Source organism: Sus scrofa, chromosome 16 (genome assembly GCF_000003025.6).
Source record: "Sus scrofa isolate TJ Tabasco breed Duroc chromosome 16, Sscrofa11.1, whole genome shotgun sequence".
In the NCBI taxonomy this organism is placed as follows: domain Eukaryota; kingdom Metazoa; phylum Chordata; class Mammalia; order Artiodactyla; family Suidae; genus Sus; species Sus scrofa.
In genome coordinates this window covers 12,255,794-12,278,441 of record NC_010458.4, presented here as the reverse complement: position 1 = coordinate 12,278,441, position 22,648 = coordinate 12,255,794, and the positions used below count along the sequence as shown (strand labels likewise).

The 22,648-nt window shown below is 34.2% G+C and overlaps 1 protein-coding gene across 3 annotated transcripts in view; it reads left to right on the top strand.

The window, feature by feature from the left end:
- Positions 770 to 22,648, top strand: part of CDH10 (cadherin 10) — a 182,986-nt gene continuing 161,107 nt past the window's right edge. Inside the window, exon 1 of one of the 3 annotated variants that reach the window (XM_021076631.1) lies at positions 770 to 1,708. The gene's annotated coding sequence lies outside the window, so the exon portion shown is untranslated. The remainder of the gene's footprint in view (positions 1,709 to 22,648) is intronic. The other 2 variants (XM_021076630.1, XM_021076629.1) reach the window with 2 other exon arrangements.

Here is a 22,648-nt window from a genome sequence, read left to right as displayed (position 1 = left end):
TTGATATTTTAAAGTATTAAACCAGTTGGTAACACTGGTCATATAATAACCTTGTGGTATACTAAAACATTTTTGAAATCTAATTTAGAATCCCCACACCCTTTTTCTTCCCCAAATGGAGTTGCTTTCCTTTCCCATTATATTAGGGGCCATTGATGTTAAAACAATCAAATGTGTACCCAGGAGGCCATTGATGTCAAAATAATCAACTATGTACTCAGGAGGTAGCATGATATCCCCAAAACAGTACTAAACTGAAATTATAAATACACGTAGGTATATATGTTATATATTCATATAAACATGTTTACATAAATATAAAATATAGATTTTCATTCTCATTTTTGTCTCCCATTTCTGTCTCTGGTTAGCTCTGTGACCTTAAGTCATTTACATTTCTGAGCAGTATTAGCCATTTTAAAAAAAGTCGTAGCTGGACAAGATCACGTTCATAATTCCTTCTCTAGCTTTACAATTATTTTATAGTATGCTTATTTATTTATTTAAAGAGGAATCTTCATGTAGCCAGAAAAATATAACGATATTCATTATTTTGTGGAGCTATACTGACATCCTTTGGTAAGTTTGGGTTGATTCCAACATAATGCAGAGATAAATAAATAGGGAGATGAACAGTTAGATGGTTAATAGAACCACCCAAATGTATTATTTGCCCAGACATACATTTGGACATGACACCTTTCTGAGGATAAAAAAAAAAGTTAAGAGAGAAAAAAAAAAGAAAGGAGATGCTGTCAAGCTCAAAGTCTATATATTTTAATAGCATTAATTGTATATTTACACTATGAATAAAATATCTTATCTATAAAATATAAAAATGCAAAGCAGGAAAGATTAAGCAAACAAGACTGGCTCACAGACATTCCAAAACGATGAACAAGGTATGCTCTCCTATGATAGTAAGCAACAGAAACAAGGTATTCGGAGGATCAAGGAAAGAAAGTTCACTGAAAGCAAAAATAAATAATTTAAACCGCAACAAAAATCACTCTGGTAACGCATCAGATCTGGTTGCAATTTGACTTGGCACTCCGTTCATGTATCTCGGGAATCTGGCGAAAGGATGGTGCAGGAATATATTTGTCAGAAGAAGAAGTATCTATTTAAAAAGAATTGCAAGGAGCAGTCCTGTTCCTGAGATTGCGTTACGGCCACAGCCGGATTAGATGGGGCTGATTACCTTAGCCTGGAAACAGAGAGTCTTTCTGCTCCGCGGGGGAGGGGACGCCTTTCAACCAAAGCCCTCCTCTCGGATGCGCCCTCCCCTCGCATTCACTTGCAAATCGCTGTGTGCTTGCAAAAGCCAGCACTTCCCCAGTCTCTAACCTTCCCATGGCGAGTGCTGCAGCTCTATCAGCAGAACCTTTCTCTCCGAGTGAGGAAGGGTTTTTTCTACCCCTCCTTCCTTTTCTTTTCTTTTCTTTTTTCTCTTTTTTTTCTTTTTCCCCTTGATCAGAAGCACTGAATGAAAGCCAATCAGAGAGAGCTCGCCCTCCGGTTTTCTTCAGTTCCCTGCCGTCCAGAGTTAAAAGTGATGCTGAGAGAAATCTTGAGTTAGATTGAAGTAGAATCAGTGATAGAAAATAACAGCCGAAAACAAACAAAAAGGGGACATAGTGACAATTTCTCCGGGGTTATTTTGGCTGGAACCAACTTCCATTATCCAGAAGCTGATTTTAAAAAAAAGGTAGGAAGATTTCATCTCTCTTTTTTCCTAACTCCCTCAAGCTCTCTTATTTTCTTTCCCCAGGTGAAAATGTTTGCTTTTAAGTTGTCTTCAGCAGTTATTTTTGAATAATTATCTTTAATACATAAAAATTACTAAGTATAAAACTGTGTATTGTTTTCTAGAAACAACTGCCTTGAATATCGAAAGAGGTAATATAAAAAGATCAATTACATATTATGCTCAACAGTGGGTCATGGTGTTAGAGTTTGTGAATTTGTTCACTCTGAACAACCTCTGAAAATATATTATGGAGTGTAATTTGTCATGCTCATACTTGTTCATTTTTATTTCAAAAATCAGCTGAAGAGAACATTGTTGCTATGAACTCCAGCATCATCTAACATTACTTTGCATTCCATATGAATGGATCCATCCACTCTGCACTTATTTATAGTCAGAGTTCATTGTAGGTTCAATATCAAGAGAAATGACAGGCAGAAGACAGATTCCTTGAACCTGTCAATGGTCACTAAGCCTCTTCATAAATAAGACAGATTGGTATTTATCAGAAACAGAATAGGCAGAATTCCTAGATTTGCATTTTGTATCTGAGTCCGAAGTGTGAGGGGGGGAGAGCTGAAGAGGGGAGATTAAATGCATGTAGTCAGCAGTTGCAGCATTTATTGTCTCTGCTGCAATAAAATCCATATTTTATGTGGTGTTAAATTAATGCAGCACATTGCAAGACTAAATGCATGTCCCCCACAAGTAACTATTGATAGGACTATAAGTATGGGCAAAAGCAGTAGTCTGAAAGTGTTTTTATGTCACTGCAATAAAAACCTGCCATCTCCTGCCGTCTCCTTATCACTAAAATGGGGAGTCTACAGGTGCAATCAAAGACAAACATCACTTTAAAACTGACCTCTCATCTTTTGCTGCCAAAAAAACAGATCTATTTCCTATATTTGTGGTTCTTCATTCCAGTAAAAGCTTCTATTTTTCCAAAACTGCACTTGCATTACTCTCAGCTGTTTGGAGATGCATGCTTTTTTTCTTGCTGTTGTTCTTTTCTTGAAGGATCTGTGTTAAAATAATCTGTCCCTCTGATGCTGGCAACTGACATACTTCAATGTATATGTTCGGAGACTTTCTCCCCCATACCAACCCCCCTCTATCCTTCTTTAAAATGTAGCTACAAGAGCTTCTCTGTGGTGAATAACACTTGGCAAGAGTGTGCTCATTTTTTAGGTCTGGTATGGTGAGGATTTTTAATTAGTAGAACTTTCATGAAAACATTATGTCATTGACAAGAGCTCTAGGTTCATTTTTAGTTAAAGTGATGGAGAAAATAGGAGGAGGTTTGTGTCCTAGAGAAATAGGTAAATGATAAATTGCATAGATAATCTGTTTGTTCCCCTTCCCTGCAGCAGAGTCAATGTGGCACATATATATTCAGTGTATAACCCATAAAGAAATAGTGGTTTATTGGTGGACGTGTTGGAGACCAAAGAGTGTGCACAAGCCTAAAGCAGAGTGTGTTTGTGGCTTAGGGACACATCAACTACAAATGCATTCCGATGATTAAAACATAAAGAAATCTTTCTTTCATTTGCTTTCACTTTTTTTTTTTTTTTTTGGATGTGTTTTTAAAGTACGAGTCAATGTCTGCTTTCATTAAATCAGATACTTCTTTGGTTTCAAATACTTGCTGCTAACAAATTGATTTCCCTGGTGAGTGCATATGCCTTCCCTGACTCCAATCAAAGAATAGAATTCCATACACTCAGATGTCTGAAAAAGAAAAAAAAAAAAAAAAAAAAAAAAAAAACCTAAAACCCAGGGACAGGGACATAGGAAAGGAGCACATAATCTGTATGACATCCACATGTGTACATGTGAGGTCAGTGGTTAAATTGTTTGTACCTGATTTATGCTTCAGGTGCTATTCCTGTATATTTATAAAAACTAGCTGTTTATTGATAAGAACAGTACTATACAGGAATTGAACTTACTATTATACTGTTAGATTTTCTCGGGTAGTGAGATTTTCTTAGAAACGAAAAGGAAAAGGGACAGAAAATTGCTTTTCTGTTTAGAGAGGTATACAATTCTGACACAGTATTAAGACAGTTAGTGTAGTCTGAAAAAGGTTTTTTTTTTTTTCCTTGTTGAAAATGAGAATATTTGAAACTGAAAAGGTTAATTCCAACATATGTGATCCCTTTCCGGGGTTTGGGATGCATTTTTTCATCTTCACTGGATTTCACATATAAATAAATAACTGAGACAGCATATATATTATCTGGGGGGTTCTGGGCATATGACTTATTTCATATGTTTCTAACCTACTTTGCAGGAAGTGATAACCCAGTGCTCTTGAAATATGTCATTTTTATACCAAATCATTCCGCTAGGCTGCAGCACAGGGACAGCATTGGCTCTGACGATGCTGATTCAGCAGCAAAGTGAACCCTATTTTTGTTAAGTGTTATTATAGCATTCCGTTGTAAGCAATTAATACAAAACATCGATGTAAACTCAGCTACCTCTCAGCTAGCCCTGGGTTTCAAAAGGATTGATGGTAACATATTCTTATTTCTACCATGCAGATTACATTCTAATACATTAGAATGTTGCCACGTTAGAAGGGCTTGTGAAATACTGAAAAGACAAAATATTAAGTAGAGAAATAGACAACTTGTTTATGCCAGTTATAAGTCATTTTATGCAGATATTTGGTCTTCAGATAACAGGTCTACGTTTGAAAACTCCTCTTTTGATGAAGGTAAACTATTATCTGAAATAGGGGTTCAGAAAGTCCCTTTACCAACCATATTATATTTAACAGTCATGTCTGAAATAGGCTGAAGTTAAAAACCAAGTAGCAAGAAAGGTGCCCTCATCTTGTTAGGCTTATACTGAGCAATGGTGGCATAGATTAAGCTTTGTACTAAGTGTATGTGGTCCCTCTTATGAATATTTTAGAAAAAAAATCAGAGCCCAAAGACTCAACAGCATTATGAATTCATAGTTGAGAAATGAAAGTCAACCTAAAAAATCATTTTTCTTTCCTTCACACTTTATTTGGACTAATGAATTCATGGAGAAAAAATTAGTAATTACAATAACCTAAAATATACAGATAGGGAAATAGTCTTAGAGTTAAGCATTTTAAAATCTTCCTTCTTTTTAAAAGCATTTGAATTGTGTCTACGGAGCAGTGATGTCACAATCTCTGCTTTTACCTCCAAGAAGTTCAGCACTCAAAACTACAGATTTTTTTTTTTTTATCATGCATCGGAATGAGAATATTTCAAACAATCTGTGAGGAGTGTCTGTTTTCTAAGATAACAGTATCAGCTCAGGGTCACCTTTGTCCTCTTCCTTTCTTGTCCTACAACAGCTTCGCCTCACTTGATATTTTAGTAGGAGATCTTGAGCTCTTTCATAATCCAGTTGTGCTGTCTTCCTTAAGGGTATCTAAAACATGTGAGGCCATTTTTGCTTTTGCCATACCTTCTTTGTCCAACTAACTCAAGAGGCAAACATTGAAAGGAAATCACTTCCATCACATTAAAGTTGTAGATTTCTGGGAATGCATTATTTTAATGTAATATTAGCATTGATCAGTTAAAATAATCTGACAGTTTTTTTAATCAATGTTTCAATATAACTTTTGCTTAACTCTTTATTATCAATGCAACTTCTCACAAAAAAGTAACTTGACTCTTTTTAAAGGATAAAGGTCCTTTGTTTTCGCCAGTGTCTGTATCTTTTTATCCTGTTTCTGTCTAGCAATGTATGTGATGTTTCATCATTGGTATTACTAAGAGATGTTTGTTAAATATTACCATATTGGTGGTGGACTTAAAGAAAAGAAAAGATGAAAATTGAGTGAATTACATTTTACTTCATTTTAGGAAATGAAATATAGCATGCCTTGAAAATATGACTATCTGTGGGAGATTGAAGTGCCTTCATGTAATAGTCCGTTCTAGTAGAGGGGCACATGTGCTTAGAGAGTTTGTCAGTAACATTATAAAGCACTTGACCAAACTGTGTGATCTCAGTTTTAACCCCATCCTTTTTTTTAATAAAGCAGCCTTGATTCTACATATTCTATATGATGCAGAAATATAAAAGTTAGATAACATTTCTGGTTTCAGGACAGGGTTAAGCAATAGACTATAATAAAGTATTATACAACAACAGTGTTTCACAATAGGAAATCCAGCATTGAAGGATATGTCTAAACATTTCAGAGCCCTGCTGATCTCTTTCTCTTTCTGACTCTCTCCCTCCCTCCCTCTCCCCCCTCACTCCTTCCCTTCCTTTCCCCCTCCCTCATTTATGACAATTACAGAAGTTTTTGCATGAGTTTCCCATGTGCTTTTTATATTACCTTATATAAAATAATATTTCAGTAGATCCTGTGATTTTTATGGCCAGTATTTAATCATCTGCCACATTATACATTGGATTTATTACATTATACTTTGCATTATAGCATAAAGTATGTGACAGTTCAGTTGACTGGAGCGTGTCCTTTCAAATGAAAGCAATTCTTATAAACATTATAACACCTAGGCTTTTAAGGAATTGAAATTGTCACCAGCATAGTTTACTGCTCTAGCAAGCAAAGTATAGGAATTCAGTATTTATTAATGAAATGACTTGTCCAGAGTATCAGAATGTAGAATGCATAGGCATGAGTTATTATACTCAGTTCATCAACTATTGATTGGGAATCTTTATTGATTTACTGGAACAGAGGGTATTGAAATAGTTGGCAGAGTCCTTATTTTAAACATACACGAAATATAAATTGTGTATTTTCAGAAAGCAGTCTTTCATTAGACATGTTGATTCTTCGTTGCTGCAAAAGACAAATATTACCAGTTTGTAATTTAAAAATATAAACTGGTACAAAAGTGAGCAAATGTCTATTCTAGATATTGTAAAGAATTACCATTGCTCCTTCTTGTTTCTAGCTGAAAATTTGGGAAACATAAACCATAACAGTAATCAAGTTAAGCAGAACATGTGGGAAATTAAAATAATCAATAAACTGAATATGGTAAATGGTTTAACTTGGGTTATCCTGGTAATTCTCTGCAATATTCACACAGTAGTTGTAAATACAAGAATTGAAGTTGAAATTTGGCACAGCCATGTGAATAGATCAAAGGCGATCGACATATTTGCCTAAGTTATTGAGTACATTTTTTGCATAATGCTAGTATTATGTTTTAATAATGTGACTGTTTCTCTTTTTTCATGTAACTCTACTCCCAATAAAATCAAGTTAAGTCAACTCCATTTGAAAACCATGTGACTTCTGGGATTTTTAAAAGTAAAGAATGTTTCCATAATTCTTGGATCAGGCTTCAAATTTAGATGAAGTACCATAATGTTTCTGGATAATTTGACTTCTGAACACCAGCTTTAAACTAATATCCTCATATATCAGTTGATTTGATAGTATTTGAACTATCTGAGGGTCTTAAATGGTTTTTGTGTTTACCATGTGAATCTTCTACATGTTCAGTATACTAATTAATTATTTTATTTAAAACATTTGCTTTAAGTAGAGCAAGAAATTAAAATTTTGCTACCTCAAACTCATTGATGTCAAACTATTTCTAATAAAATAAAGAATATGAATTACATATTCTTTTCATATCAATGGTGTGATATTTATTTGCTTTAGCAATCACATAAGAAAAGAAACCATTGGAATGTGTATATCAACTCATTTAATCAAATGAGCAGAAACTGAGTGCACAATGACTAACCATTCATTAGCCTAGTCAGGTATAACATACATATATATATATACATATATACATACATATATGTATACACACATATATATATGTATATACATACACATATATATACACACACATATATAATGCATATATTTATTTTTAACTTCTTCCTGAAGCATTCTAAGTTGGGATTAGTTCCTGCTCTGTAGTTTGTCACCAGAGTGACTTTTTTTTTAATTTTTATTTTTTTTCATTATAGCTGGTTTACAGTGTTCTGTCAATTATCTACTATACAACATGGTGACCCAGTTACACATTCAAGTATACAATCTTTTGTCATATCATCATTCTCCATCATAAGTGACTAGACATAGTTCCCAGTGCTACACAGCAGGATGGATAGGCAATGAGATCAGAGTGACTTTTTAATGTGTAGTTTCTGGAGAGTGAAAACCAGGAACATGACCATTTATTCAGTCTGCATCTAGCTTCCTAAATTTGAATAAAATCCTTTCCCAATGTATAAGTACCTATGGCAAGTCTTTATTTCTTTATCCACTTCCTTCAAGAAAACTTCAGTTTCTCTTTTGGAGATTTGTTCAAAATTGAATTCCAAGTACAGGCAAGTACTTAGAAGCATCCTTCATTCTTTTTCCTCTTCGTTTATATATATGTATATATATATATGTATATATATACATATATATATTTTTTTTCTTTTCCTGTGCCAGAATGAAGAATGGAGATTTTCCATAGAATTTTACACTAAATAAATGATCTTTTAACTGACTGCCATAAAGTTTTTAGATGGATAGATTAAAAAAAGAGAACTACATTTTTCTAAAATTCTCTTCTAGGTACTATGCCTTTTAAAATATGCTCTAATTTTTCAATATTTAATAATTAAATAGTTCTACATGATGTTTTTATTTTTATCAATTTGTAACTTGATTATCTTTTTTTATCAATTTTATAAAATATCACTATTTTAGGAATATATACAAGCATTTATTTTTATTTTTTTAATTGCATTTATTTTTAATATTAAAAAAATATTGGGGAAATGAAAAATCCTTAAAATCTAAGAAAAGTGATTCCTTGGCTAAATTTTTTCTCTTGGAATTAAATTATCCTCAGTTACTGAGTATGATATCCGAACAAAGTAGGGGGAAATACACATTTTCTTTTCTTAGGACAAAGACATGTCAATGTTCGGTGTATAGCCTCTGCTTGGCATACAGCTCAGTGGATTGTGAAGTTAAAGAAATGACAACCACAATCCTGACTTCAGAGCAAAGGCAGGAATTCACCACTTTATAGGTGGGGCTGAATCCAACCCATTTCTAGGTAGGCCCAAGTATGAATGAGAAGAGCCTTGTCCTTTATAGAAGCAAACTAAACCATTACTTAAAAACCGCTGTATCCCCAAAAAATCTTTCTGGAAATTTTCAATTTTTAATAGTGTCAATAGGCTAAGTACTATAATAAGGTAAAGTTCACAATTATTAATTTAACTGTGTTTCAATTTTAGAATCTCATATAAATGTATGTGTGTATTCTTTTGCATATATAATATTTTTCTTTTGCCTTTTATTCAATAAAATTTACATGATCTCTTGATAGTTAAAAGATTAATTGCTCAATTTTTTTCTCAACTTCTAATTAATTTTATTTATTTTTGGGGAAGTCCCTATGAGCTATTCCCTTAGTGCCATACCCAGAAATTTAAGAATGAATATAATACAAATATGCTTGAGGAACAATGGTCTTAATGTGAGATATTCACAATTAAATATCTTAGGATTTATAATAGAGATACCAGTTTTGTTCTTAGTGTTTCAGTTATCATGGAATAGTAGTAAATTAGCAGAATGCCATTGGACGGTTACCTATTCCTCTGCCTAACTCACATTCTTCAGCTTTGTTTTCTGTTATGTAAACTACTGAAGACACTTCTCAGTATCTTGTCTAATAAATTGATTCATTTTTCTACTTACTGTTAAGTGCCTATGATGAACCAGACACTGTGCAAGCAGCCAGAGAAGGAAGCGAGAGAAAGACAAAACAAAACCAACTTTCTGTTGCAGTGAGGCATTAAATGATTAATCACAATGCTTGTGATTATAGTCTTGTTTTCATTAATCCAAGAACAATGAGTATTAGGTACTTTTAAAATGAATCTAATTTCACCTATTTTTTTAAAGCTGAACTTGTATTCAAGGCCACGTGACATCTTTTAAGAAACCATCAAGATGAATTAGCAGATGAGTTTGCAATGCATTTTTGTGTAGCCTCAGATTCTGAGTTGGTGCAGCCATCTTGGTTGGTGATCTATGTTTGCACTTCAGAGGTGCCAGCTGTCATCTGGCAACACAGACTCAAATTTGAGACTGATATTCTGAACCCAGACAAGAAGCCTAAATGTAAAGTACATATCTGAAGACCAAGTAAATCCCAAAATTCTATTGCTAAAAATTCTTATGAACAGAAGCTTCCACACCCCCACAGGCAAGTAAAATACTCACTTCTTAGAAGCTATCAAGATTCAAACTTGGTCACTCTATCAAAAAGTTTCTTCTGTATGATATTCTGTTTTTATGAGGACATCTGATGAAAGTCATGTTTAACAGGGAGACAATATATGACACAATAATAAGGCTACATCCTAGAAGCACTGAGATTGCCTCTCTTAAATGTAGTGACGCTTACTTTAGATCTTACTCACAAGGACTTTTGATCGATGAAAGCATGGAAAGTAGCACCAAGCTGAGTTAAAATCCTATGTCACTTACCCTATATTTAATATTTGTTCCTGGTGGTTTTTTTGTCTGTAAAATGGACTTAATAATTGCACTTATGTGAAAGAAATAATAACTCTAAAGTACTAACAACTCCTAACTCCAAATAGGTGTTCTAGTGCTAGGTATTATTGATATTGTTACCTATTATTATATTGTTATTATTATTTTAGTAGTAGTAAGTTCATGTTATCTATGCCTTTTCATTAATATTGAGTGTGTTTTATTTAACCTTAGCATGTGATGCAACTTGGGCTACCATATTAAAATTTGGTTTGTATTATGTTATAATAACTTTGTGTTTGTGTTGAAGTGAGAACCACATGGTGTTTGAAGTCCGATTCTGTCCTTAATTCTACTACCAACATCATTAACTCTCTTATTCCCAATTTTTTGTTTTTGAAAGTGGGAGTTTGAACCATATAACTTATCCAAGGACACAGTTGGTTTATCTGTTGTTACAATTGTAAATGGCTAATACAATCTATCATTAAAACTCGAAAGTACTCAATATATTACTGTTAAAATATAATCATTCCCTAATGAATGCGAAAAAGGTCAGTTGTGTAAAGAGAGAATGTAATCAGAAAACCTAAAAGTACATTCTCAGAATCACATATAGTTTATTGCATGAAGTAGGGAATTAGTGGGTACAGATTTTGAAAACAATGTGAAGGACCCAAAAAGGAGACGGGAGGGACAAAGCATTACAAAGATGGAGACTAACTGTTGTGAGTTCCATAAGACGCATAAACTCACTCAGGTGAAACATGAACCATTTCTGAACATACTGCAGTAATGACTCCTTTCACAGATTCTCCTTCTTGAGGTCAGAGTAATGAAAATTAGAACAAGAATGATGAACAGAGTCAGTGCATCAGAAATAATCCCATTAAAGTTTTGATACCTATAAATCTCAAGAATAATTCTGCAGTCTATATTACAAGCTAAAAGGTCGGGGGTCAGAAAGTTTGTATTGCAAGCTGAAAGACTAATCCCAGAAAACTATCTGATGGAGACAAAATAGGCTGCAAAATGTGACCATTTTAACAGGTTTTACTTAGAGAATTCATTTGTTCGTTCTTCACTTGTAAGGTGATATGAAAATAAATTAAAAATCACTTGTTATGCCTTTTCGTAGCTCTATTTGTATGGTATATTAAAAAGCATCTGGAATAATTCTATGGAATTGTGTAAACAAATCAGAATGGTAAGGTTACAAAAGATCCATTTCAAGTGTCCATAAATATCTTTCATTTTAAGACCTCCTTTTAAAAATCCAGAATTCTATCACAGTTTTGATTTTCCAGTTTTATTTATCATTTGAACTAATTAATATATTTATCTTAGAAATTTGCATATTTAAAGAATAAACAGCACTTTTTCTTACCACCTATATGTAAAGGTGAGGTGAGTCATGATAGAGACTACTAAACCTAGCCAATAAATATAATTTAGTGAACATAGTAAAGATAATTCTCATTTTTGTCTTAGCTATAGACAAAATTTATTATTGCATTTATTGTCTATTTAATTATTTATTATTTATTTAATCAAAGTCAGAGTCTTCTTCTTATTATCCTTATTAATGCTGTGATCATCTAATAAAATTTATGTTTTTCTCATGGCTTCATTATCGTATTTGGCTCAATGATTTAACTTTATGGCTGGTTGGTTAGAATCCCTAATTGAACAATATTCTATTAATACTATAGGCTTTATTTCACTTGATTTTCTAAAGGTATGCACTTATAGAATTAGAGCATTTTTGTCCCTTTTGAGGGATAAAAATTAGGCATGCTTTCTCTTTAGTTTTACAATTTTTTAAATTATGCTAGAGAAAAAGTTCATTAATTTGCATACATATTTCCTTTCATTTAATTGGAAATCAAGTGAGAATAAAATTGTGCAAAACTACAGGAGAAATTAATTTTAAGGCTAAAATAAAGGAAATATTGAGTAATTATGCCAGCTAAATCATTTTCAAAATCCATCAAATTCTTCAAGGTTTTCAACCATATGATGTGTTGTTTTGAAAGTCTGAATTTTAAAATAATATAAATTATACTTCAAAACTTAATTGGAAAGTTAAGGGAGTTTATGTTTCTGAAGTATTGACCCATTTATAGGGTAAATTGCTGCTAATATTTCTGGTAAAATTCTATTCATGCTGCAAGAGGTAAAACATACTTAGGTGTTTGGAGCCCCCTTGTGGCCATTTCCTAGTATATTAGGCAATGCTCCTTCCCTTCAGATTCTTTTCCGACTGAACGTTGCATTTGGAAGCATTGAAACCAATGTGATCCTGAACATTAAGGGCTATACAATGGCCTTAAAAAATGGATCATGTGTAGATTGATGCAATTTAATGTTTACACGTCTATATGAATTACAAAAATATGGTTTTGCAAAAATCTAAACAAAATATTTTAAATAACACTTTTGAGGCAAGATATAATTTTCAGACTAAAATATATTTTTACTGTGCAGCTGCAAGTCAACTCTAATGACTCCTTAAACATTTAACTTTCTCAAGGCAAAATTTCTTCCAGCATCCTCTGCTGTGCAGCACAAAGAAACCAGGGGTTGTATTATCATGATTTTTGCATTTTGTAAAACTTGAATATACATACGCAGCCTGCAAATGAAAAGCATGGAACTGCTGCCAGTAACCCTTAGTCATTGAATGTATTTTTCAGGGGGCTTTTTGGAATTTGCTGGAAATTGTTTACTTTCTTTTTTTTATAAATACTAGAATAATTTATAATTTGCATGGTGTAATGTGCATATTTGCCAAATGTCAAGCCTCTTTTACTAGGTTTTTTAGTAAAGCAAGACTCATGGTTACTGCTTTTCTTGTAATTTTTCAAGCACCTGCACTTAATGCTATTATTTTCTAGAAACCAAAAATAAGCACTTAGATTTTTAAATCCAGAACCCTCATAGATTGCTTATGTAGTCTTACTCTTCATTATCTACTTTATTTTCTGAAGGGGGAAAATGAAGCAATTTGATCAGAATGAATTTTCATACATCGCCCATAGCAATAAAGGAGGAAAAGAAGTTCTCTAATTTATTGCTGTTTCTATACTTCTCTCTCTCTTCTCTGCCACCCTCACCGTCTGTCTCTGTCTTGACAGATTTGTTGCCCTCCTAAAGTATTACTGTTCATCATTGTCGACATTAACATCGTCATCATTAAAACCTGAGTAAGACTTGAGTTCTAAAACTGTACACGAAAGAGCCAAGAGCCTAGTCCTGTGTACAGGCTCCAGCGTGAACAACTTCTGAATTGCCTGTCTTTGGGGCTCTGGGGTGAATAAAAGAATAGAGCTTAATGGGAACCGAAGACCAATTTATAAAATTACAAAAAATCTTGTGAAGATTATCTCTATATATTGTGTTAAAGCCATGAGTTGTCCATCTTTATAAAGCAAATCGCTTTCTCTCTGTTTTGAACATGCCAGGCTGCCTCTTACTGTAAAACAAGTGGTCAGAGCATGTCATTTCTCATGCACAGCACAACAGTCTGACTGAAAACAAAGATCACTTTGCTTCCCATTAAGCCATGTTCCCTCTGTCAACAAAAGAGCTTCTATTCTAAGGGATATTACTATTGATTTGCCTTTATTCTCAAAAGACTGCTTGGGTTTTCATTCTATGCAGTGCTGCACACTGTGTAATTTAAATAAATATATGAAGTATATATTTCAACTTTGAAAGGGAGCCCAGAACTTGAAATGGTGTATTTAAGAGTTTAAGAATATTTAAAATTTAGAAGAAACCTTGTAATGATGTCATATGCACATTTAGTGCTATTGCTTAGGGAAAAGAGTGTTTTTTTGTTTTTTTTTGTTTTTTTTTTTTTCAAAATGAAGAGTAAATGGATAATCATAAATGTAGGAAGAGGAGTTCCCGTTGTGGCTCATTGGTAATGAAACCAACTAATATCCATGAGGATGCAGGTTCCATCCCTGGCCCTGCTCAGTGGGTTAAAGGACCTGGGATTACCATGAGCGGTGGTGCAGGTCGCAGACACTGTTTGAATTTGGGGTTACTATGACTGTGGTTATGGCTGGCAACTCAGATTTGACCCCTAGCCTGGGAACTTCCAAATGCCACAAGTGCAGCCTTAAATATATATTTATATATGTAGAATTATATAAAAAATAAATGGAAACATCTCCCCTAGTGAATAAAAACCAAGAAAGAACCCAAGACACTTTTTGCTAGAAATTTCTAGTTCTTTCTCAGTTTTAGACTATAATATACTGTACCTATTTGCCCAAGAGAATTTAGCCTCAAATGATAAAGGAGATTTCCATAGTTAACTGTCATTGAGACCATTTTCAAGCTTCGTAAAAATTTCTTCACTGTCTTAGGGCTAAAAATGCATTGTCTATAATCTTAGTTATCCCCCCCCCCAGTATACTTATTTCACAAATTCTTTTAATTCTAACTGTATAAAAAAATAAAACTGGTCTTTTTAAAACCTCCAACTCAGTGCTACATAAGAGGTTCAAATTATATCTTTCCTTCATAATTCAACCATATTTTAGGGTTCTTAATACATATTACAGAGTTTGCTGGGAACTTGAGAAACAGTTGTAGGTAATATGGTCCTTTTCTCAATAAGACGAAAATATTGTAGGGAAGAGCAACATTTGAAGGCAAATACATTGTAAATTAGTGTTTTGCTTGTAGGATGAATGAAGTTTAGGGGAACAGAGTTAAGGGAACATGGCAATTTAGTCATGGGGGAGATGAAGGGCGCTTGAAAGGTGAGTGTTATTTCAATGTTTATTAAAAAATAAGGGAGTTTCTGTTGTGGAGCAGTGGGTTTAGAATCCAACTGCAGTGGCTTGAGTCACTGCAGAGGCGTGGGTTTGATCCCTGGCCTGGTCAGTGGGTTAAAGGATCCCGTGTTGCCGCAGCTGCCACATAGGTCACAGCTGTGGCTTGAAATCAGTCTCTGGCCCAGGAACTTCCATATGCCTCAAGTGTGGCCATGAAAAAAAAGTGAAATTAATGAAATGAGAGACCTAGCTTTCTGCACTTCCAAAGACCTCCCAGCTGATCTTCCCTCCTTCCTGTCTGACCCTTCCTAAAATATATTTTTCTTAATTCCTTTTTTCACATAATTATTCATTCAATAATATTTATTGATTTTTCCATTATGGAGAAGGCAATATGTTAGGCACTAAGAAGTGGTGGAAAATAAGTCATATTCAAACCTTTTAACCTCAAGTGCTTTCTTCTGTTTTTCGGGAGACAATCAAAACAGAAAGTACAATATAGTTGATAATGGTAAGGGATAGAATAAGCACAGGGTACTTATGTAAGCAGATGCCAGTGTTTGAGCCCAAGAGAGGGCGTTTTCAGGGATAAGATTAAAACCAAACTCTTAAAGCTGTGACATTTTGTGTCACTCACTAGCTCAAACATTTTTCTGCCTAAGTCCATTTTGAGAGATATGGCTGCATAGTATTCACTCCAGAGTTGGGCAGACTCGAGTATTATATTGCTTCTGCCATCAAAGAGCTTAGGAATTTTGGACAGGATTATTTAAGCTAGCTAAGCTTAAGTTTCCTTGTCTGGGAAATGGAATAATGTGACTGCTTCTTAAACCTGCTGAAAGGATTAAATGAAACTATAATTATAAAGCACCTTAGTAGAATGCTTTTTGGTTTTGTTTTGAAATTAATGTTCTTTATCAATATTTCCAGCATTATTGCTTCTTACAGGAAAAATCCAAATTCTTTAACCTAATATGATCTAATTCCTCCTTTTTTAGACAGATTTTTTTCTACTATAGTTGATTTGTTCTGTCAATTTCTGCTGTACAGTAAAGTGACCCTTTTTCTCACATTATCCTCCATCATGTTACAACACAAGTGACTAGATACAGTTCCCTGTGCTATACAGTAGTATCTCATGGCTTATCCACTCCAAATGCAATCATTTATATCTACTAGCCCCAAACTCCCGGTCCATCCCTGTCCCTCTATTGGCAACCACAAGTCAGTGGTTGTTTCTTTTCTGTAGATAGGTTCATCTGTGCCATATATTAGATTCCAGCTATAAATTATATTATATGGCATTTGTCTTTCTCTTTCTGACTTACTTCACTTAACATGAGAGTCTCTAGTTTCCTCCATGTTTCTGCAAATGGCATTAATTTTCTCTTTTTTATGGCTGAGTAGTATTCTGTTGTGTATATATATATACTGCATCTTCTTTAACCATTCATCTGTTATTGGACATTTAGGTTGTTTCTATCTATGTCTTTGCTACTGTGAATAGTGCCACAATGAACATACAAGTGCATGTATCTTTTTTAATGAAAGTTTTGTCTGGATATATGCTCAGGAGTTGTCAAATCATAGTTCTCTATTTAGTTTTCTGAGGTACCTCCATACTGTTTTCCAAAGTGGTTGTACCAATTTACATTCCCAGTGAAGGAGGGTACCCTTTTCTCCACACCCTCTCCAGCATTTGTTAATTGTTGAGAAACAGAAAAGAGAATCCAGAAATAAAACCAGGCACCTATGGTCAACTAATCTTCAACAAAGAAGGAAAGAATATAAAATGGAAAAAGGACAGTCTCTTCAGCAAGTGGTGCTGAGAAAACTGGACAGCTGCATGTAAATCAATGAAACTAGAACACACCCTCACACCATGCAAAAAGTAAACTCAAAATGGCTTAAAGGCTTATACATTAGACACCATAAAGACAAGACACTCCTAGAAGAAGATATAGGCAATACATTCTCTGACGTCAACCTTGCAAATGTTTTCTTAGGTCAGTCTCCCAAGGCAACAGAACTAAAACCAAAAATAAACCGATGGTACCTAATCAAACTTACAAGCTTTTGTCCAACAAAGGAAACCATAAAAATAGACAAAATGACAACCTGTGGAATGGGAGGAAATAGTTCCTTCTTTTTAAAAAAAGCATTTTAAGTCCCTCTGCCCAAATCCCTGTAATTTGCCTCTTAACAGTAGAGAGGTTGACCAGCTCTCAGTTCCAGGTGATTCTCCTTATTTTATTATTGTTATTTTTAATCTCTCTAGCTTTGTATATATTGCCTGGTAAAACTCCTACCGTTCAGATAGACTTCAAAAGTTACTATTTCCATAAGGTGGTCCTTGAGTTCCTCACTGGACAGGCTCTGTAGCTTTGGAAAATTCACACCTTTTTATTTATCTCTCTCTCTGTTTTTATAAATCATCTGCCTTTTTTTGTTGTTGTTGTTGTTGTTGTTGTTTCTGTATTTGCCTTATTTCTTTCGTATAGATAAATGTTGTTACTTTGTTTTTTGTCTTTCTAGGGCCGCACCTGTGGCACACGGCGGTCCCCAGGCTAGCGGTTGAGTTGGAGCTGTAGCTGCCAGCCTATGTTGCAGCCACAGCAATGTGGGATCTGAGCCACATCTGCAACTTACACCACAGCCCACAGCAACACCAGATCCTTAACCCACTGAGCAAGGCCAGGGATTAAATCTGTATCCTCATGGATGCTAGTTAGAGTCTTTTCTGCTGAGCCATGATGGGAACTTATATAGTTACTTTCTTAAAACCCAGCATCATGTTGATATTTATCTACAACTCCAGCACTTAGTCTAGGCACTCCCACATAGTAGCAAATGTGTGATAAGGAAATTCATGCATCATATAAGTACAGCATATATTATGGTTAACATTTTATATATAAATATACTGCCATAGAGTGATTGAAAGATTAAATGACCATTAAAAACATAAAAAGTGTCTTCCTTTCCACTGTATAATATTCTGAATCTCTCCTTTATTCCAAAGCAAATTTCTTCTCTGTAAGTACAAACTCTAAAGCAGGTTTTTTCTCAGCCAGATTGGTTTATTGAGTGATGATTATCTTATTCATTTAGTATTCACAGTTGGCCCACCCTAGACCTACTGTATCAGAATTTGGGGGGTTATGGTATGGCCATATATATTTTAAGATTCTTGCTGGGTGATCTGAATGTGCAAACCAGATAAATAATTATAACTAGATATGACTCTACTGTTTTTATATCTGAACCCATAAATGGATTCTAAAATCAACTTTGAAAAGGAAAGTTTCATAAATGCATTTAAAATTTATTCTCAAAGGTAGGAACATTAAAGGAAACATTACTCATTTTGAAATATGCAAATTATTTGATTCTTTTTTGACTTTTGCTTTATATCTATTTATTGGTTTAGGCACATATTACATATAGAGCTTTGTGTTGTACACTGAGATGAGTAAAATAGAACAAGTGAGAGACATTATCTTATTGAGAGACAAAATAGCACAGGCTGTGGTATATAAGCATTAACATGACTCAAAACCTGTAAGTATTGGGATTCATTAGTATAAGTCAGAAAGCTGAAATAAGGGGGTAGGTGAAATTGTTACTTGACCTTGGCTTAGAGGAGGTTTTAAGTGTAAACAAGGGGCAGGCATTCCAGAACGTGTATTATTAGAAGCAGAGACAAGAATGAGCATGGGGGTTTGGTTTGTTCACTAAAGAACCAAGTTGGGTTTATGCTGAGAAAACCATGTTGATGAAGAAACATGAATACGAGGTGAGGGATTAAGACATGATTAAAAAGTTCATAGAAAGGTACCATTTAAAAAGTTCATTAAAGAGGGTATTATTTTAACCTGAACTTATTGGGACCAATAAGGTTAAAATAATCAACCATTATCCTTAACATTTCATATGCCTCAAATTGTGGGGTTAATATAAATCCAAATACTTGAAGGTCAACTAAAAACTGTTGTCTCCCCAGGTAAACCAACCTGAGAATGCCAATGGAATTATGCTGATAAACACTGTCTTATTTTGCTCATTCTACATCCCTAGCAATTTTCTCAGATGTGCAATTAAATACCTATATGCTGTGCATTACCATGCAATGTCTGCCATTTTCCTTCACTTCATACATAGTTCCTTATGGTTGATGGATGTCTAGCATTTTCTCCCACTGCTGTTAAGTCTAGTCTGTGCTTTTCTCTAGTCTGTGCTTGCTGATGGTGTTCTGGTGTCCAAAGCTATTAAAACCACTGATCATACTAATGTGTCAGATAGTTTTGTTTAAATTCTTCTTCAGTTTAAGCTCATTTGTGTGACCAGGTGTTACTTATTTCAAACTCTTTTTTTTATTTTGTTTTGTTTTGTTTTGTTTTTCTTGAGAAAATAAATTGTTTTTTGGCACATTATTAAGTACGATTTATGTTTTAAAACTCCATTCCTATGGAGTTCTCGTTGTGGCTCAGTGAATTAAGAACTGGACTAATATCCATGAGGATGCAGGTTTGATCCCTGGCCTCACTCATTGCTGCAAGCTTTGGAGGGGGTCACAAATGCGGCTCGGACCAGGTATTGCAGTGGGGTTGGCCAGCAGCTGCAGCTCTGATTTGACCCCTAGGCTGGGAGCTGCCATATGCCACAAGTGCAGCCCTTAAAAAAAAATTTCTGATTCCTAATTATTTTTACAACATCATAGGAATAGTCAACGCTTTCCTTATTGTAGAATGAAAACTCAGACAATATTAACTTCATGGCCTTTTTTATATAATTGAGATAATACATGAGATATACTAGTGTTGTGTGATGTACGGTACCTACTCTTAAAATAATAATTAAAGCTTCACGTATCCATTTATGAGACCAGATGTGTGATCTATTTATTTCTACTGCTGTTTTCCTTTTGATAAAATTTCTATTTGTTAATGACTTATTTTTATTATTTCTTTTTAAATGAGATAAAATTGGCCTAAAATAAGTAGGGTTTAGGGTATAAAAGAACCACAAATATGCCATATTTTAAGCACTTTTCTTTTTTTTTTTTATAACTTTTTTTATTTTCCCACTGTACAGCAAGGGGGTCAGGTTATCCTTACATGTATACATTACAATTACAGTTTTTCCCCCACCCTTTCTTCTGTTGCAACATGAGTATCTAGACATAGTTCTCAATGCTATTCAGCAGGATCTCCTTGTAAATCTATTCTAAGTTGTGTCTGATAAGCCCAAGCTCCCGATCCCTCCCACTCCCTCCCCCTCCCATCAGGCAGCCACAAGTCTCTTCTCCAAGTCCATGATTTTCTTTTCTGAGATGTTCATTTGTGCTGGATATTAGATTCCGGTTATAAGTGATATCATATGGTATTTGTCTTTGTCTTTCTGGCTCATTTCACTCAGTATGAGATTCTCTAGTTCCATCCATGTTGCTGCAAATGGCATTATGTCATTCTTTTTTATGGCTGAGTAGTATTCCATTGTGTATATATACCACCTCTTCCGAATCCAATCCTCTGTCGATGGACATTTGGATTGTTTCCATGTCCTGGCTATTGTGAATAGTGCTGCAATGATTTAAGCACTTTTCTAATAACATGTACACTTGTCAAAATCTATGAATGATGAAGAAAAGACCTGACTTGTAGGTAGAAAAAGGTCACTAAAACAACTTCACTTAAAACTTACAGTAACCATAACTTACAAAGTATCCATAAATTCCTCAGTGGGCTTCATATCGTTCTCTTAGCATTACACAGTAGTTTGTTTTTTTTTTTTTTAAAAAATGCTTCCTGTTGGAGAAATAATGCATATAATGATATTTCTAAAGTACATAAAATATTTTTCAAGTATCCATAGGCAAATAGACACAAGGATTGCCTCTGGGAACAGAGGTAAGGGATTCATGTGTTGATAGTCATTTTCATTGTATACACATACTTTTGTTAGAAGGTATTATCATAAATATGGATTAATTTTTGAAAAAAAATAAGTTTTAAAAAAGCTTGTCACTCATCATGAATCCTATTGAGCACATGAAAAATGAAAGATTCTAGGAGTTCTGGCTATGGCCAAGTGGGTTAAGAATCTGACTGCAGTGGCTTGGGTCCCTGTAGAAGTGTGGGTTCTCTTCCTGGCCCAAGAACTTCCATATGCCACTGGTGTGGCCAAAAAAATAATAATAATAAAATAAAAAGATTCCAAACTGTTAAGCTTGTCATTATAGCATATTTTGACCCATTTATTATCTCTTTATATAAGACAAAAAAAAAAAAGCTAATAAGTGCTTGTATATGCAAACACACTACTCACTGGGTTTTAGTTATTATGAGAAAAATGCTCAATAACATTTCTTACCTAAGTGGCTTTAATCGTAAGAAAAACTTTATGTACATATATTTTTAAATTCACTATGAGAAAAACCATGCTAGTATTGTGACATAAAACAGTTTTTCTTTTTTTTTCTTTTTTTTTTTTTTTTTGTCTTTTTGCCATTTCTTGGGCTGCTCCTGCAACATATGGAGGTTTCCAGGCTAAGGGTCTAATCGGAGCTGTAGCCACTGGCCTACGCCAGAGCCACAGCAACTCAGGATCTGAGCTGCGTCTGCAACCTATACCACAGCTCACGACAACGCTGGATCCTTAACCCACCGAGCAAGGGCAGGGATCAAACCTACAACGTCATGGTTCCTAGTCGGATTCGTTAACCCACTGAGCCACAATGGGAACTCCATAAAACACTTTTTATCAAGCCTGATTCAGGTTATATGAATTTGAAAACTAAGTTTTCAAATGGTGATATGAATTATTTCATATAGTCATATATTTAAGGTGAATAGCTATCTGGTAACAACTCTTGTGTTCTTTCATGATCCACTTTTATGTTGTGATCATTGTTGCTTTCATATCACCTGTAGGTTTCTGAAAAAAAGAACAGAGGTGGAAATATTATATGTAGGTTTTTGCCAAGTGAGCTTCAAAGAAAGTTACAATGAATTGTATGAATTATTTGAAAGTTTTGCCATCTAGAGAAAAGTGAACCAAGAGTTTACTTTGCTCTATGTGTGTTAATCTCTAAAGAATTTTCTCTTTAATTCTCGGTGCCAAATTCGCAATCATCAACCACCTAGTTTTGCTGAAACAAATGAACTGTTATATAAAATTAATATTACTTTGAATGCTATTAATTTTAAGGTTTTTTCTTACAGTTGTATTAAAGGTACAATTAGCTATCATTTTACAAATATATATATGGTCTTCTGCTTAGTTTATACATATTCCAATAACATTTTTCTTCAAGTTACATCAGTGAAACAGCAAGTATCATGGTAGGATTCAGCATAAACACCCCTGATACATGTGAAATGATCTCTCAATATTTAGTAAAAGTCTTGCAAATTATAAATCACTGAGTGAAAGTAAAATATAATGATGGCATTTTATTCTACAACTAAGATTAACATTTTAAAATGTGATAAACTTGGAGTTCCTGTCATGGCTCAGTAGTTAACGAATCCGACTAGGAGCCATGAGGTTGCAGGTTCAATCCCTGATCTTGCTCAGTGGCTTAAGCAT